This window comes from Sebastes fasciatus, chromosome 2, assembly GCF_043250625.1.
Source record: "Sebastes fasciatus isolate fSebFas1 chromosome 2, fSebFas1.pri, whole genome shotgun sequence".
In the NCBI taxonomy this organism is placed as follows: Eukaryota; Metazoa; Chordata; class Actinopteri; order Perciformes; family Sebastidae; genus Sebastes; species Sebastes fasciatus.
This window is the reverse complement of record NC_133796.1, coordinates 12,178,474-12,195,233: the sequence shown is the minus strand read 5'-3', so window position 1 is coordinate 12,195,233 and position 16,760 is coordinate 12,178,474. Positions and strand designations below refer to the sequence as shown.

At 40.7% G+C, this 16,760-nt stretch overlaps 1 protein-coding gene across 7 annotated transcripts in view; it reads right to left on the bottom strand.

Annotated features, from left to right (window-relative positions):
* adcy7 (adenylate cyclase 7) overlaps positions 1 to 16,760 on the bottom strand; it is a 63,912-nt gene that overhangs the window by 34,936 nt on the left and 12,216 nt on the right. For 3 of the 7 annotated variants that reach the window (XM_074609883.1, XM_074609927.1, XM_074609911.1), the window contains exon 2: positions 16,428 to 16,463. The exons of 2 other annotated variants lie outside the window; for them this stretch is intronic. The gene's annotated coding sequence lies outside the window, so the exon portion shown is untranslated. Of the gene's footprint in view, positions 1 to 8,900; positions 8,977 to 16,427; positions 16,464 to 16,760 lie in introns of all 7 variants that reach the window. 2 more of the 7 variants (XM_074609901.1, XM_074609918.1) reach the window with 2 other exon arrangements.

Sequence of the window (16,760 nt, the reverse complement as noted above, 5' to 3'; positions counted from 1 at the left end):
GAGAAGTGGACTTGTATCTTTGTGTGTGAATATACACAATCCACAACTGTATGCATCATTGAGGGATAAATAAATTGAAGGATGATCCATTTCACAACAATCTGAGCATCTGTGGTGACACTAACGCATGCAATATGTAGCATTTATCCTCTTTTTTATCGAAGAACAATACGTCGTCTGCTTGCAGAGTGAGGGACTGTTTTGTATTTACACTACCGAGTCTAAGAGAAGATGCCACAAAGGCTCAGTTAAAACACACAATGTGGATATCTCTTCAAATAACGGAGCTGCAAGAAGCAACTGATGATCACAAAATACAATCCGTAGACACCACAGTGTGAGAGGAGAGGCAGTGGAGCTGAGGTAAGGGCTGCATTATGTTGATAAATAAATCCTACTGCAATTCCTCTGAAAATGCAGAGATTTTAAAATCTGTTTCATTATATTGCTCAAAAACTAGAAAGGGGTGAATTTGCATGCAACTATCCAGCTCTCACTAATAAGAGCTACATATATTCATTTGGGCGCGAGGAGGAGACACTGGCTTGAAGCTCAATAGAAACAATGTGAACTTCGCACCGCTGTCAATAGAAACCTCATTTCCTCCAGTTGCTAATATCACTGCTGTGTCCTGGTGTGTGTAAGGCACTGCTTCATGTTTGTCCCTCACATAGCAACTGCGACAGATGCTATGTGCCATAAAAAGAGAAAAGCAGGGCAAAAAAAAGGGCAAGACACACACACACCTGTTGCGTCGTGTGCGAGTGAAAAATCAGCCGCAGTGCTTCCATCTTGTAGTGATAAAATGCGTCGCACACAGTAAGCAGTGTCATGAGTTTACAACCACTTTTAACTCCAGCCGGCTCTCCCCAGCCTCAGATAATACAGCACCGGCAGTCTGAGGGCAGTAAAAGCACGAGGGAGAGCAGGGAGGTAACACAAAAGCACATAGCAGTGGTGAAGGATCGTGTCCTCCTCCTGCATCAATAAGAACCAGCTGGGGAACCATGAGTAGATGTTTACTGGCTGTTTACACTGGGGGAATCATTTACTCCACATACCTACTAAATGCCATGTCTTGATCTTAAACCTGGGAACGACTGTATGCAGCACAGAAAAATATAAAACAGACAGTCAAGCTTAGGCACACAGAGCAAATAAAACCACAACGGTCCAGACAGTATGCATCGGAGAGGGAACAACGGAACTGTTATCATCCCTACAGTAGACCTTCGAATACTTTTCAATGGACCACAGGATGGCACTTCTCCTTTCGATCTGCTGATCTACCTCCCTACTTAGAAGAAACTATACAAAGAAGAAAAAATAAGTAAAACAGGAACCATCAGCTGTTTCTTTCAGTGTGATGCTCTCATGTGGCCGTTTTTCCTGTAATCCGTGCTCCAATATTCATTTATGAACAAATGTCTGGTATTATTTCTTAGAAATTGCCTGGCACAGTGATCAACCAGTCAGTGACAAGACTGAACATGACCAGGAAACAAGCTGAAGTGCAATTGTGGACCACGGCCAATATGCCAGAGTGAGTGAGTGAGTGATGAAGTTGCATCATTAGTCAAAGTGAATGAGGAAGTTACACCACTGGTAGGTAGAGTTGGAGTTTCCGTATTGACCGTTGCTCTTTCAAAATGAATAGGCGCGACAGTGTTTCCGCTGGCGACATCTTTACCTCCACGATCAACCATCTAATTCACCTCCTCAATACGAATGCGGTTGTTGCTGCTGCGCAAAGTGTTTTTTAAGCCTTGTTTATACCCGCGTGAGACGTCGTGGCACGGACCTCGACAGATGCACAGCACACACAAAGGCGTTTATGCTCAACGTGTTGTTCATCGCAGTATTCTCCGAAACGCCAGGGGGGTGTACGAACAGAATATTCAGTGAAGAAGCAAGAAGTCAACGAGTGTTACCGAAAGAACGTCATAGACTAAACACACTAACTCCTCAATGCCGGGGAGGAATTGTAATTACCTGTAACTGTAAACTTGTATCATATATTCATGGAGATACTTTATCGCTTTTATACAATCCCTGTAAAGAAAGAAGTCAAATATTTAGAACAATAAATGTATTCTAATGACACAAAGCTTAAAAGGTTGAATATCCAGTAAGCAATTTGATGCGGCTGGCAAAATATTTACTCAAATGTAGATTTCTAAGATCTCCTGCTTTTAAAGCATTTAAAGGTTATGCTCATTTTGTGGTAGTCATGTCTGAAAAACCCCGCTTGCAGCAGGTACATAGTTGCAAAAATCCTTGCATCATTTGAGAAATTTAGGGGGAGCTCTAAAATATTGCAATTTTTGGTGCCATTTATATTTTCCTGTATATGCGTTTAAAATATAGTGTTTCAATCCTATATTTGTGGGTTGTTGACACAGTTTGATGCATGTTATGGAGTATCATATAGCTGCTTTAAGGAATAGCTCAGTGCGTAGTGTGGTCGAACGAGAGAGAGTCATGGTGGATGCGCTCAGAGCAGACAGGTGTTGGCGATCGGAGCAGAGAAGAAATTAGCAGTGAAGTTGTCAAGATGTAGTAAATGTACAGTGTAGGTTTCAGTTCACTACGGCTGACTATCCCTGTAACAATGTGGCCACAATTTAGCACATGACCATACAGGGTTCAGCCATGTACTAAAAGCTTTCGACCGAGTCTATAACGTAGTTTCCTCAATGACTGAAAACAACAAGGAAAAGAAGTGAAAAGATAAATAAAATGCTCTTAAATCAATGATCCAGGTCAGATGACCCAGGGACTTCAGCATTTAAAGGGTTTGTCGAGGCTTTAGACAGCAATTTGACACTGCAAGAACTCTCATTTACCAGATGTGAAAGCTCCTGGCCCTGACGGGGCTTTTTATGCTCCGACTCTAAAGTTACCATGGCAAAAAAAGCAGCACCATCAGACCTGCGGTTGTGCCGTAGCGCTGAGCTAGGAGAATAGACAGGGAGGGATGTACGCTTCAATAGAGACGAGTCTCTCAGCAAGCTCGGATGAATAGCTGAAACTGTGCTGCATTGACTGCCAGGTCTTTTACTATGAGAGCTTGGCAATTGAGGGAATCAAATAGCAGCCTTGTAAACTGGCGTCACTGAATCCTGGAACGGCAGCAGTACAAAAACCAACTAACGTCACTGTTGAGACGCAGGAACGCACAGACCCTAGTGTCAAAGAAAAGAGACCGGGAGCTGTGTGTGTGTGTGTCTGTGTGCGTGTTGTGTAGACAGCTTAAGAAAAACGACAGCGTGACAATGATAAGCGTGGAGACCAAGCTGGGTGGGATTTCATTAAAAAGGCCTACACTGGGGAGACTAATAAATTACAGAAAGCTACTTTTCTTGGTATTTTAAAGACATTAGTGCATTAAATGAGCCATTAAACGTGGCAATCTGTGAGCTCCTTTTTATTTTTTATTATTTTGGCATCAGTTTATACTAAGCCTTCATTTCTATGGTGGTTTTGCAGCGCACACTGCAACAATCTGGTACTGGTTATTGAGTCACCATAATAAATACGCACCAAAATCCTGATTACTGGAAGCTTTTAAGGCTTAAGTCAATATTCCTGCATACTCTTTCTATTCACATTTATCCCAGTGATCCAACAAAGACATGACAATATAAAACGTGTACTGGACATGGGCACTGTTGATTTTTATGCATCATGAATCTACTATACATGGAACCTTTTGGTCACAATTGCTATTTACATTATATTAATCAGTGGTAGCCCTGGTGCACGTACAAGCAGTCTGTTGGGCAGCAGAGTGACATGCTTAGCCTCCCAGGAAACAAAGCAGGAGTGGGTATCTGCTGGGCAGCCTAAAAAACACCAGACAATGCCAGAGATGCCTAACAGGAAGCAAAGCAGATCTGTCAAGCAGCTAGATACAATGCAGTCCCGAAGTATTTGCATATTGACGCATTTGGTATTGTTTTGGCTCAGTACTTTAGCATATTAGATTTGAAATGAAACATTGACTGAGGTTGAAGTGCTGACTTTCTGTTTGGAAGGTTATTATTCATCATAAATTAATTTGAATTTTCCTCCCACCTGAGACTGATTCAAGGCCAGGAGATTTTAATTTCAACAAAGCATGGAAAGTTCCTCATTTGAGTCACTTTACTCTGGAAATGTTCTGGTAGAATGCTGCCTGGGAACGATCAATCCTTTTTCTTTATGCCAAGTAATCACATGGGTAATAAACCAATCTTATCTAAAAGATCGGGTCAGATCTTCACCAAATCTACACCCAATACAAAGCCTTTTCATGGAGAGCAAACAGGCAGGTCTCTCTCCTGAGCAAATCACTCTGCTTTTATGGCCGTCTTTGTGTTGGCATTCAATGAGATTGGACAAAAAAAAGGGACAAAGAGTGACCTCAGTAAAAGAAAAAACAGCGAACCACATTTCTCAGCCCATGCTCCACAGATCCGGGGTTAAAGGCGATGCGGGTAAAGGTCAGCTAGACCAAAGGAACCAGGCTTGTGGACATCAGCTGTAGAGCTGGCTTCGGTCCAGCACTCATGTCAAAAAAACATTGAAATGTGCCTTTTGGTGTCTTAATAATCCTTTCATATGGTCGACGTGCGTATGCTGAACTAGAGTACAATGCACATTTAACCCATTCATATAAGACAAGTTAATTTCGGGTTGTCACCGTTAGAAAAGACTCCATTCTGCAGTGTACTTTCATAGCAGCACTTCTATGCAAAACCATACAAGACACAGACTTAATTAAATAGGCTACTTACCAAATATAGTTCATTTCAGTATCAATACTCTACGTACGTGCCGTCTCGCTCACCCACATGTGGGTTCTCTTGTTCCCTCTCTCTTTGTCTATATACTTTATTTGGTTGGTTAAATGTCAATATCATTAAAGGACTGTTCTGTCCATAGTTAATTGTCATAGTCACCAAGACAGGAAATATCCAACGCATCATTCAACCCAGTTTATACCCCGGGATCGTATACCCGGGATATAACAGGGCACCTTGACAGCCCTTCTTTCTAAAGTCAGCAAAGTCAGTCGGCACCAAGTTATTAACAACTTTTAGGACCTTTATCATGTATTTCAAATAGCTGTAACTGATATCTTTAATGATTTAGTTTATTGTAAATGCAGATTGGGAAACTACTAGATGTGACCTTAAATTCCAGTGTTACAAAGGTTAAGGGGTTATAGAGGGCAACCCTTTTTTGGGTTAGCGTACTTTTGAGGAATTCATCTCCAACAGAGTAAATTCTTTATTTTTAACAATTTTAGATTTTAGATTTAGATTTACTGGTCATTTGGATGGGAGCTGTTCTTGTAAACAAGACCAATGAGTGCTTGGAAAAAGAAAACAAAATTCATTAGTCCAAAAAGGCGTGGGTTGATTTGGAAAATGGTTGTTGTTACGATGTTTGAGGTGCATCCCGCAACTTTAAAACATTCTTTGATACATTTTGGCATATTTTAAAAATACATTTGGTATATTTTATAGACAACACTAGACTCATAAAAGACAGCCATCTTTTTTGATGATTTAACTAAGGCATATTATATTACAAATATTAATATTTGCCATGATATAAACAGTGACTTAACAAGACTAAATTAGCCTGTGTTATTTTCAGTATGTACATGGGACAAATTCTATCCCAGTTAGAATTGGGTTGGGAGATTGGTTGGGCTACGTACTCTTGCCTATACACATAGCCTTTCAATAAACAGATGACTGATGTATGTATTGCAATGCACGGGGGAGATTAGATTAGGCCTTCTGTCCTTCCCCCATCTCCCCTCCTCTCCTCCCAGTACTGTCTTCTGGTATTGAATTAGCCACATTCACCAGAAGGAGCTGCTGAAACCTAACAATATTAACAGGATGCTATCTCAGCACTGATTCAAGCTGCAAATGCCATTGCTTATAATAAATACAGGAAGTGCAAGCAAGAGCACCACGTGCTCGGAAGCTGGTCGTCACTCCTCAAGTGTTTCACATTCACTTCCACAAACTGGAACCGATTCGCACTGCCACAAGTGAAACCATCAATTTTGCTGCTTGACGCAAACAGCAGTCCAAAGAGGAGTTTATTGATTTAAAAATACATAGAATTTAGATCTAAACATATCAGCCATGGGGCAAATCCAATATTGAAATAGCATTCATTGAATTAGTCTATGCCATTTCCTTCTCATATGCCATTTGGGTTTGAAAACACCTGCACACTCACAAAGGAAAACTGTTGTCCATCAGTCACCCGAGTCATCCTTAACATAATGTCAGCGTAGTCATAAAAAGAAAATTAGATTAGGCTCAGAAGAGGCTTGTCTTATTCAATGAAACCAGTTATGGTTAAAAAGAAAAAAATGATTTAACATTATTTGGAAGCAAAAGGCATCGCAAAGTAATAAACAACAACTTCTTCAAGGAGAATCCTCTCTTCTGTGACAGATACAATACAAGCCTGACAAGTAAGATGATTTTACTGCAGACTGTTAAAGCAGCAGTAGGTAGAATTGGAGCAAATATGATTAAAAAAAAGTTATTTTTATAAAACGGTCACTATATCCTGAGAGTAGTGCATGAGACAGGTAATCTGAAAAAAATGAATGTGCCTCTGTGTCCTCCGGTGTTCCTAATGGCATCTGCAAGATTTCACAGAACGGAGGAAAACGGAGCCTTGCCATCTCTGAGCAGCTGTCAATCACTCGCAAACTCCGATCAAACGGTCAAACTAGGCAGCGCTGATCAAACATGAATCAATATTCTGTTACTGTAATGCCTATTTCTCGCCTCAAATGTTTTCAGAAACATCTTGTAGTGTACTGTTTAGCTGTAAAATGAGAAAGTTTGTGACCCGGAAGCCATGGTGAGATCAGTTGAGGAAATGCCAAGCACCGCCCACCAATGATGCCAAAAACATTCTGCCTACTGCAGGTTTAAGTTGAAGTCAGTAGATTTTCTCTTTAAAGAGCAACCAACAGAACTTATTGTTCATCTCTGAACCTTTGACTCGCTGTGGTGTGAATGAATTTGTATTCTACAAACTCAATAAAAAGTTTAACCTTGTCACAGTAGGAATTCTGAACTCTACATGTGGTAACTATTGCTTTTTTTCAGAAATATCATCGCAGCTTTTTTTATCCAGCTCAGTTCCACAGTATTTTTGTTTGTGCCAAAACTTTTTGGAGTATATAAAACATATATAACGTACAATCATACACACTGAAAGATGAGATTCAAGGAATGTTTTGTTAGATTTTTTCCAAAAGACACATAATTTGGAAAAGAACTTTGAGAAGAAAAACAGAGTGGAAAGAATGCGCTACAATGAGAGAGACCATTGTTTCCAGTTGGTGTGGCCAGCCACATCCCCATTTCAGGTTTCATAACTGGATCCGCTCCATCCTGTATAACTGCAGAGCTGTAGGGCCCCATCTGTATGCCCAGCCCCTTCCCTCCACCACCATCACCAACCACCGCCAATAAGAAAACCATAATTATCCCTGAGTACGCCAGCCAGCTTACTACCGGCACCGCCACTCAAAGAGAAACCTCAACATCTGCAAGCAGAGAGCTGTTTACGCAGCTAAACAAAACTGCTGCAACAGAAACGGGTGGCAGCTGAAGATCAGCTTGATGATGGTTATTTTCCAGGCTGAGACCATAAAGCCCTGGCTGCTGGCAAAGCCATCTGGTGCATGTTTCCTACAATCTACTGTCATAAGTAGTGTTGTTTCACACTGTACATGCACCCACATAACAGCACTGTTTGACCATAGACGCAGTTTGAACTTTAATGTTGGGGGTTCACAAAAAAGAAATATAGAGGGAATGTGATGTATACAACGCAGAAAGGTTTAATGTATCGGGATGCATGTAGCCTACATATTACAAGCGTGGGTGACAAAATCAATTTGATTGCATGTTTCTATTTATTCCTGTCGCTCGCACTGATTGAAAGCGCCACAACGGACAATGGTGAAGTTAAATGAGGAGTTATCTGTACGATACCTCCTCATTTCATTACAAACACCTAAATAAGGTAACAGCTGGCTGGAGGGAGATCGCCTGAAAGTTTACAAAGGCTACTGTTGGCGGTATTGTATGTCATTTTCAGTAAATAAAACCTGTGTTTTCTGTTTAAAAAACACAAACGCCAGAAGAAAGCAAGTACTACACACCCATCTTTTAAGTGGCTGCGTCTCTAGTCTGATCTTGACCGCACAGCTGATAGGTACGTGGTTTGTTTACATCGCATAACGGAAGTGCATATTTAACAGGCTATAAGTAAATAAACCACAGATCTATCTTCTTATCTTGTTGGTTTCTTATTCTGTAAAGAAGACACATCAAGGTTGATTTTCTTCATCATTATAATAAATTATTATTTCTGCGTTATTATAAAAAAAATATATAAGATGTATATCTATGGGGTTCAGTGAGCCCCCTGAACCAACGCAAACTACGCCTGTGTGTTTGACCTTCACTGTCAAACATCAGAAGCTAACATGTGGAACATCGATAGCGTTTACACTGCAATGTATAAATACATAGGTTTACAAGGAAGCCTACAGTGCTTACGAGAGAGGCCCTTTGATGCTACCAAAGCATGGATTAAGTATTCCCTACATGCAATTGCCAGGCATTAGAGGGAAACATATTCCATGATGGTCGTCCTCATTAAACACATTCTCTGTTATCTTTGGGAAGCACTGACAATGGAGGCCCCGCCAGGAACGAGCAACACTGCAAAGGGCTTCAGCTTTAGGAAAATCCCTGTAGTGCTGTAATAGTTTGACCTGTAAACCAATTCTTCTCTATGGGTGTGTGTGACGCTCCACATTACCACCACACCCTCATCTGTCAGCTGTGATTACTGACCTGCATCCTGTGGCCCAGTCACTGAGAGATGCAACCTTATGATGGAAAACACACAAGAGAGATGTCTCCTCTATTTCTGTGACAATGGGATACACAATAAGGTTTTACTCATGTGTAGCTGATTTACTCAGTAAACATATAGAGAAAGTTGACTAATCGATCATACAGTAAAATGCTTTAAAGTGCAGTGGACCTTTGCCTCTTCTGACTTTAAATCTGTTACTTGCCCATTGTGTGTGTGTGTGTGTGTGTGTGTATACACTCCGTCTGTAGTTATATTTTAGATTCTCAATATTAGCTCATGAATGTTTGAACAACAGGGTGAGGTCTTGTTCCACATCAAATATAAATTAAGGTTAATGGAGTCTTGACAGCAGTGAGCTACACTCCACATTGACAACAGAATTATATACTATCTATGACACAATACCACAAGGCAAATGGGAGGTAACTAATTGGCTTTTATACATACTCTATAACTCATACTATAGCTTGCATTGTTATTTTTGCATTAGGCCTACTCCAGACTATATGGCAATGTCTAGAAACCAAATTTGGCAGGGGGAACCTAGATTATATCACATCTCTGCTGTTTGTGTCAACTGACTACTCAAGGTTAAATTAGTCCATAATATGAATGGACGCTGCCTGTATTGCTAAGATGTGATTCAAATTAAAAGTTGATATAAAGTTGCCTCACACATTACAAACACAAAAGGTGACCTTATGTAAATATTCCACGATTTATATAGCAATCCTGATGTAATTTGGTCTGTTGGCTCTATAAAGAAATACCTATAATAAGCAGGTAATTCGGGTAACACACCTACAGTATTCCAACAATGTTGAGCATTTTTTTAACAGGCTCTTCATGGACAACACTAATGAAGAAATCATCTTTGGTGTATAATTTGGCTAAATGCTTTTCTATTTCTTGTGCAAACACATCAATAAGAATTAACATAATTACTCCATAGTATTCCTGTAGTGCTCTTTCTATTTTTATGCATCGTATGTTCCACCAGCTCCATTAAAATATCACTGTTATATACATATGGTATTCCTACATATTCTCTGCATCACAGCAATAGCATAGAATATGTAGGATTATGTGCGAATAATGTACATGCCACAGAGAATATTAGTAAAATGATACCACAATATGTTTATATGTTCATCATTAAATAATTCTGCTAAACAATACACTGTATGTAGCTTACTGTCCAATGTATGCATTTTTCCTTTGTTCCTTCCACTGTGGATAAGGTCATGTTGTCTTCATATTAGGAGTGGGGGAAAAAGAAAATCGATACAGCATAGTATCGTGATATTTTGCTGGGCAATATTATATCGATACACAGACGTCAAGTATCGATCTTTTATTATATTAAATATGAATCTTTTAACAGTTCGGCCGCTATTCTGTCTTTCAGAGGTAGCAGGCTCAGTCATAGCGCTAGAGTAGACTAGTATCATATTGGTACCAACCATGTCACGTTAAATAACGCTCCAAAGTTACGCAAAATCTTGCAGAGGAAAAACTGCCATGGCCATTTTCATGGGGTCCCTTGACCTCTGACCTCAAGATATGTGAACGAAAACTCTGAGATGAACAGTTTTTGCAGTTTAAACAAGGTAATATTTCACAATATATCGCAAAAACAAAATGTTTAAAATTGCAATAAGATCATATCGTGAATTAAGTGTTGTGGTAATATCGTATCGTGGAGTGATTCCCATGCCTATACTTCATATGTGCTACTACTGAATATCAATTCTCTGCAACAACGCTATTTAAAAAAGAAAATCCTACCTGCATTGACAGTGATGAGTAATTCATAGTTTATACAGCTGTGGTCCATAGCACGAGACCAACAAGACCAACAATTCCCACACAGCTTTTACTGAAACACAAAACAGCCATTCTCATACTGGCCAATCTGAAGTTCAAATAAAGTGTGCATTAGTATGACATTAAACTAAAGCTTTCAGAATGAGGGGATTCAAATTCCCCTGAGTGAGTCCATACGCAGACTGTGACTTCATCCCCAGCAATATTTTATTCTTGTGTGAGGATATATCAAATGATGCCGCTATGATAGCATTCCAGCTCATTGCTGCATACCATCTCTCCTCTCTTCCTGCAGTATCCAAGGTCTCCAAAAGAATCATTGCAAACAGAGTGACAAAATATTATGTAAATAAAAACCGGCTAGGGCTTAAAACAGAATTTTAATGTCTGCCTCTCGCAAAGCCATATCTGTCACCTTTTAGCAACACATTCCAGCATTTGAGATTCTGATTAGATTTTTAATTGGAAATGTACAATGCTAAAATTACCATTTAAGCAGCATATACTGGAAGCGTATTACAGCGGGAAAAGGTAAAAGCCACAGAAATGGTGCAGGTACTGTAGGTTCAGTGTTTTGCTAAAGTGTGTCACTTTTTTTCCATGTCGTCTTATTTTCTTTACTCCAGCTGTTGCATACATTTGCAAAGCTCCAAATGTGACGGTTTACCGGGGGAACATCCGAACAGACAGGAGGACTCCTACAAACTGCTTTTAACATTGTACAGAAATTGCTCATGCAGTGCTTGTGGGTGGGAAGCCAGGAAGGATGCACTTGTACATTGTTAGTCAAAGCATATGTATGCAGAGGAGGGGGAATCTGGAGGGAGTAGCGTTAACCTCTGTACACGTAACTGGTCCAATCTACATCAAATTAGAGATGCACCGATCGATTGACCACCGGTCAAAACCGGTTGGTTCAGCTGATCACCGGGCGGATCACAGGGCGGCTGTGGCTCAGAGGGTAGAGCAGGTTGTCCACCAATCGGAAGGTCGGTGGTTCGATCCCCGGCTGCTCCGGGTCACATGTCGATGTGTCCTTGAGCAAGACACTTAACCCCAAATTGCTCTCGGAGGCATAGCCATCGGTGTGTGAATGAGTATTTAGATTAAATCCTGATGGGCAAAGTTGGCACCTTAGTAGCCTCTGCCATCAGTGTATGAATGTGTGTGTGAATGGGTGAATACTGACATGTAGTGTAAAGCGCTTTAAGTGGTCGGAAGACTAGAAAAGCGCTATATAAGTCCAAGTCCATCACCCATGACCGGTGACCGGCCAATTAGTCTCATATATCCGATTTTTTTTTGCTGGTCAAATTTACACACGGGCCGCATAATGGTTTTACAATGTACACACAGCGGCACAGACAGTAACGTCACAGCCACACACACACACACACGTACGTTTTTCAGTGCAAGTAAAGAAGAAATTTAAAACATTTGGAACAATCAACTGTTGTGACTGTCTATTATGAACATACAATTGAATTTCAATTTTCAATGAAAGAAAAGTTACAAAAATGTTTTTGTATGCTGTCAATTATAGTTCTTAGAACGAGAGAACATTGGCAAAAATCGGCATCAGCGGGTCATACTTTTAAAAAATCGTAATCGGCCAAGAAAGTTGCAATCGGTGCATCTCTAGATAAAATTATATGTACCTTTTATTTGAAACCTGGAAAAATGGCAAAAAAATGCTCTTTGCAAACCATATTTATGCCCTTGCTTGACTATAATGGTAATCTGTAATACTGCATACACATGAAACACACATGATACAGAATTTAAACTAAGTATACAATGCTGTCCGCCATGATACTCTGAGCTTTGAGAAATAATTTAAGCCCTCATAAATCCTTGCACCTTTATGCCAATAGGTTATTGGTGTTCTTTGTCCATGCTTAGACATACAGGATTTTGCATTAACATTGTAAGGGCTCCAAAAAACATACCAAAAATGCTACCACTATGTTTCAACACAGAAACTTTACAGTTAAAAGGAGATGAGGATATGTTTTTAGTGGTTTAATTTGGCTTCAAGTATCTATTTCTTCAGTGCAGACTCTGGAGGACATTGGGTGTGCGAGCAGGGAGGAGTCAGCTTGTCTGCATAGGCTAACAGCTGCCTGGCTCGGACACAAACATCTAGGACCAGTGAGTGTTGTCCAACACACCCTGTCCACACACACTTACATACACTACACCATCCAGCCAGAGCCAAACAACACGGTTCAGGCACAGTTCCTGATGGCAGCCAACAGTTCTATTACGAGAGGGGGGAGGTGACAAGATTTTCAGCAACGCTCTCCCATCCCTCAAAAAACTACTGATAAGTTGACCTTGAGCCCTTAAACCCTAAGTGCCCCAGCAGCATAACTCAGAGGCCATCAGTATAAAACAGTGGCTCAGTGATTAGCAGCGTTGCATCACAGTGTTGAGTTTCCTCTCACGCCAAAAGACAGGCACGTTAGGCATTAGATATTATGAATACTCCTGTCGCTACTCTTGATCAAGGCACGAGCTTCAGTACTAGAGCTGGTCCATGGGCACTGAGCTATGACTGCTGGGTGATTCTAGTTAGAATAGGTCTAATTGATAGGACAGATTTCCCCATAAAGGTCAGTAAAATATTATAAATAGGGTTGTCACAGTTAACGCCACCAATTTCTTGAAGGCATTAACGCAATTGATCTTTCGGAGGAGGTTGTAGCCGGCTCAGTTTTAAAGCTAGAGTGATACTGGTATCATATGAAGCTAGAAAAACCTAAGGAATCCAATGGTACCAACCATGTCATACTAACTTGTTGCGAAATAACGCTCCAAACTTGCGCAACATTTTGGCGAGGAAAAACTGGCATGGCCATTTTCAAAGGGGTCCTTTGACCTCTGACCTCAAAGTGAATGAAAATGTGTTCTATGGGTACCCACGAGTCTCCCCTTTACAGACATGCCCACTTTATGATAATCACATGCAGTTTGGGGCAAGTCATAGTCAAGTCACCACACTGACACACTGACAGCTGTTGTTGCATGTTGGGCTTGAGTTTGCCATGTTATGACTTGAGCATATTTTTTATGCTAAACGTAGTACCTGTGAGGGTTTCTGGACAATATTTGTCATTGTTTTGTGTTGTTAATTGATTTCCAATAATAAATATATACATACATTTGCATAAAGCAAGCATATTTGTCCACTCCCATGTTGATAAGAGTATTAAATACTTGAAAAATCTCCCTTTAAGGTACATTTTGAACAGATACAAAATGTGTGATCAATTTGCGATTAATCGCAATTAATCGTGGACAATCATGATTAATCGCGATTAAATATTTTAATCGATTGACAGCACTAATTATAAACAGTTTGAGTTTCCCATGAGCTTAACATTTAAAACACAGCTGCCTTACCACAAAGTTGATCAAGTGACTCCCTGGTGTAAATGTGGTTAATTGCATGAATAGCTGTGCTAAGAAAAATAACATGTGTAACAGGGAAAAGAATTGCTGACTGTATGTGCTATAAGCGTTGCATGGAACGGCACATTCTCCTAAGCCTTCAATTACAGCTGTATGGCAGCAGAGAGGTCAGCCGGTCGGAGTGACGCACGAGTAGCACGGAGGGATCTCATTACCTCAAATGCCTCCTGGGAACTCTGGATGACTGGAGTGGATGGAGCCTGAGGATTTAACTAATAGCATCCTTGTCTCTTTTCTGAGTGTCTTCATTAGCACTCTTACCATTTGTGTTTCTGTGCGGCCTTTTCATACAGCTGACCAACTTGTGTTAGTTGAGCCTCTTTACTCCACCTCATGGTGGTCAATGACACGCTACTCTTCGTGGCTCTCAATGGAGGCCTTGTCTGTGGCAGCCTTACATACAGTATGGGCCACGGCTAGAGTTGCACGTTTTGTAAAAGCCATCCCCTATGTTTTGCCACTGCGAGCCAAGGAATGTGCCGGGAAGCATCGCTGTTGAAGAGCCACAGTTAGGAATGTCTGCAGGCAGCAGCACCCTTCCTGGGGTTTCTGCGGCCGAGTGGGAAGTTTTTGGCTAAGTTGGGTGAAGGCGAGGTTACTCCCACTTGATTTCTCAAAGGGACTGGCTTGAGATGACTCGAGTTTCACTGCAGCCCCTCCCAAATATGAGTCACAGTCTCACTCCGTGCTGCATATAAACAAAGTCATCCAGGTGTGAAGACTCATCTTATGTCTTGAGGGTATGCCAGAACTACAAAGGATGATATTGTCTGTTAACAGGGGCAATGGGTGGCTATATATCACTCAAAAAAGAGCTAACAAATGTCTAGATTTCATATGTAGTTCGTGAACAGAGAGATAACACTCCCTAAAAACAATGCTGATTCAAACTATAGCTTGGACTGGGCATCACAGTTCAGTACTTTTTTAGGTGCTTAGATGCAACAAATCCCACGACAATACCAAAACCAACAATGCGTTAGTCCTTCTCTCAGTCTTTCTGACTTCCCCAGCCTGTCTGTGGCTCTCATTTGTTCCTACTGAAGACATCAAGATTAAGAAACAAAACATACACTTTCATTTCCAAAAATGGCTCAGTAACTTCCTAAAACAGCTGGGCGCGGTAGATTTTAGCAAATGTTACTCAAACAGCAGTAAAGGGTGTATTTGGTGACAGTGTTCAGCAGCATATTTGGAACGCCAGTGAGTATTTACGGTGCCTGAACAGAGTATGTGGGACTGACTCAAAATAAACTGCAGTGCTCAGGTTCATTGTAATAAAAGAAAATGTCACCCAGTGCAAGCGTGCGGCTCATTAATGTGCTTTTAATAGTTTTTGGATAACAATGGAGGTCTGCGACAGAGAGGAATAAGCTACATCAAGCTTGTTTGACCAATTAATAGAGTGCTCCAGGGATGACGTATTTTTGTAGGCCAACCAGGAAGATAGCATCGACAAAAAGCCAATGGGATTTTTCCAATGGATTTTGGATTATTGCAGAAAAATAAGCTCTGTGGTAAATAAACGTTTATGATACTTGCATGTTTTGTTCAACAAGATAATCTTCACAAATGAACACCACTTTCATAATTTTTGAAGTGTGAATGCAATCGCCAGAAGTAAAAAGCTAACATTAGACTATAAACAAACTACACCATGGTCGCATGATCGCAAGTATACACAACGAGGCTGTGACGGCAGACAAGTCGCCGGGATTTACTTGAGGTTGCAGCTTTGTGTATCCTGCAAAGTCAGCTTGGAAGACACTTGGATCTCCTAATTCACTAAAACCACCAATACCATTGTTCATAACCTTCCAAATCACCACTGCCCACCTTGTATTGAGACACACACACACACACTTGTCTGCTCTCCTTGTTCCTTATTCCACCTCTCGACCACTCTGATCCTCAAATCAACTCATCTATCCCCCGCTCCGACAGCAAAACAAAAGGTGATCGTGCCTTTGCTGTCTTGAACTGAATTCCCCCAGTCTATCAGAGCTACTGAATCTTTGGACTAACCCATATCTATAGGCAAGCCTTTTATAGATCTCATCGCTGTCATGTGTGTTTGTTCGTTTTAGTTTGGTCTGTCTCTCATTGTTCTGTTTTATTTGTGTGTGAAGTACTTTGAAACTGTGTGTTTTAAAAAGTGCTATATACTGTATATATATATATATATATAAAGCTTTACTTACTTACTTTCTTGCATCACATCATAGGCTAGGCTTCATCTGAAAGAGGAACAGAGAGAGCTTTTTGTTCAGACCTGTTAGCAATCATTGAACTAAATTACATTTGCTACACAGTACAGAGTAGCTGTCTATGAAGAAATGGAAAATAACAACTTCCGAAGCATGTGTGTGTGGCAAATCCCAAACCACGGAACACATCATGAGATGTAGCCAAGCTCCACAATGTACCAAAGATGACCTGGCCGAACCAAATGCTGCTGCGCTCGCCAGCGCCAACCGCTAGGAAGACGTGACATAGAAGATGGCTGGACACGAGGAAGAAGAAGTAGCTGATTT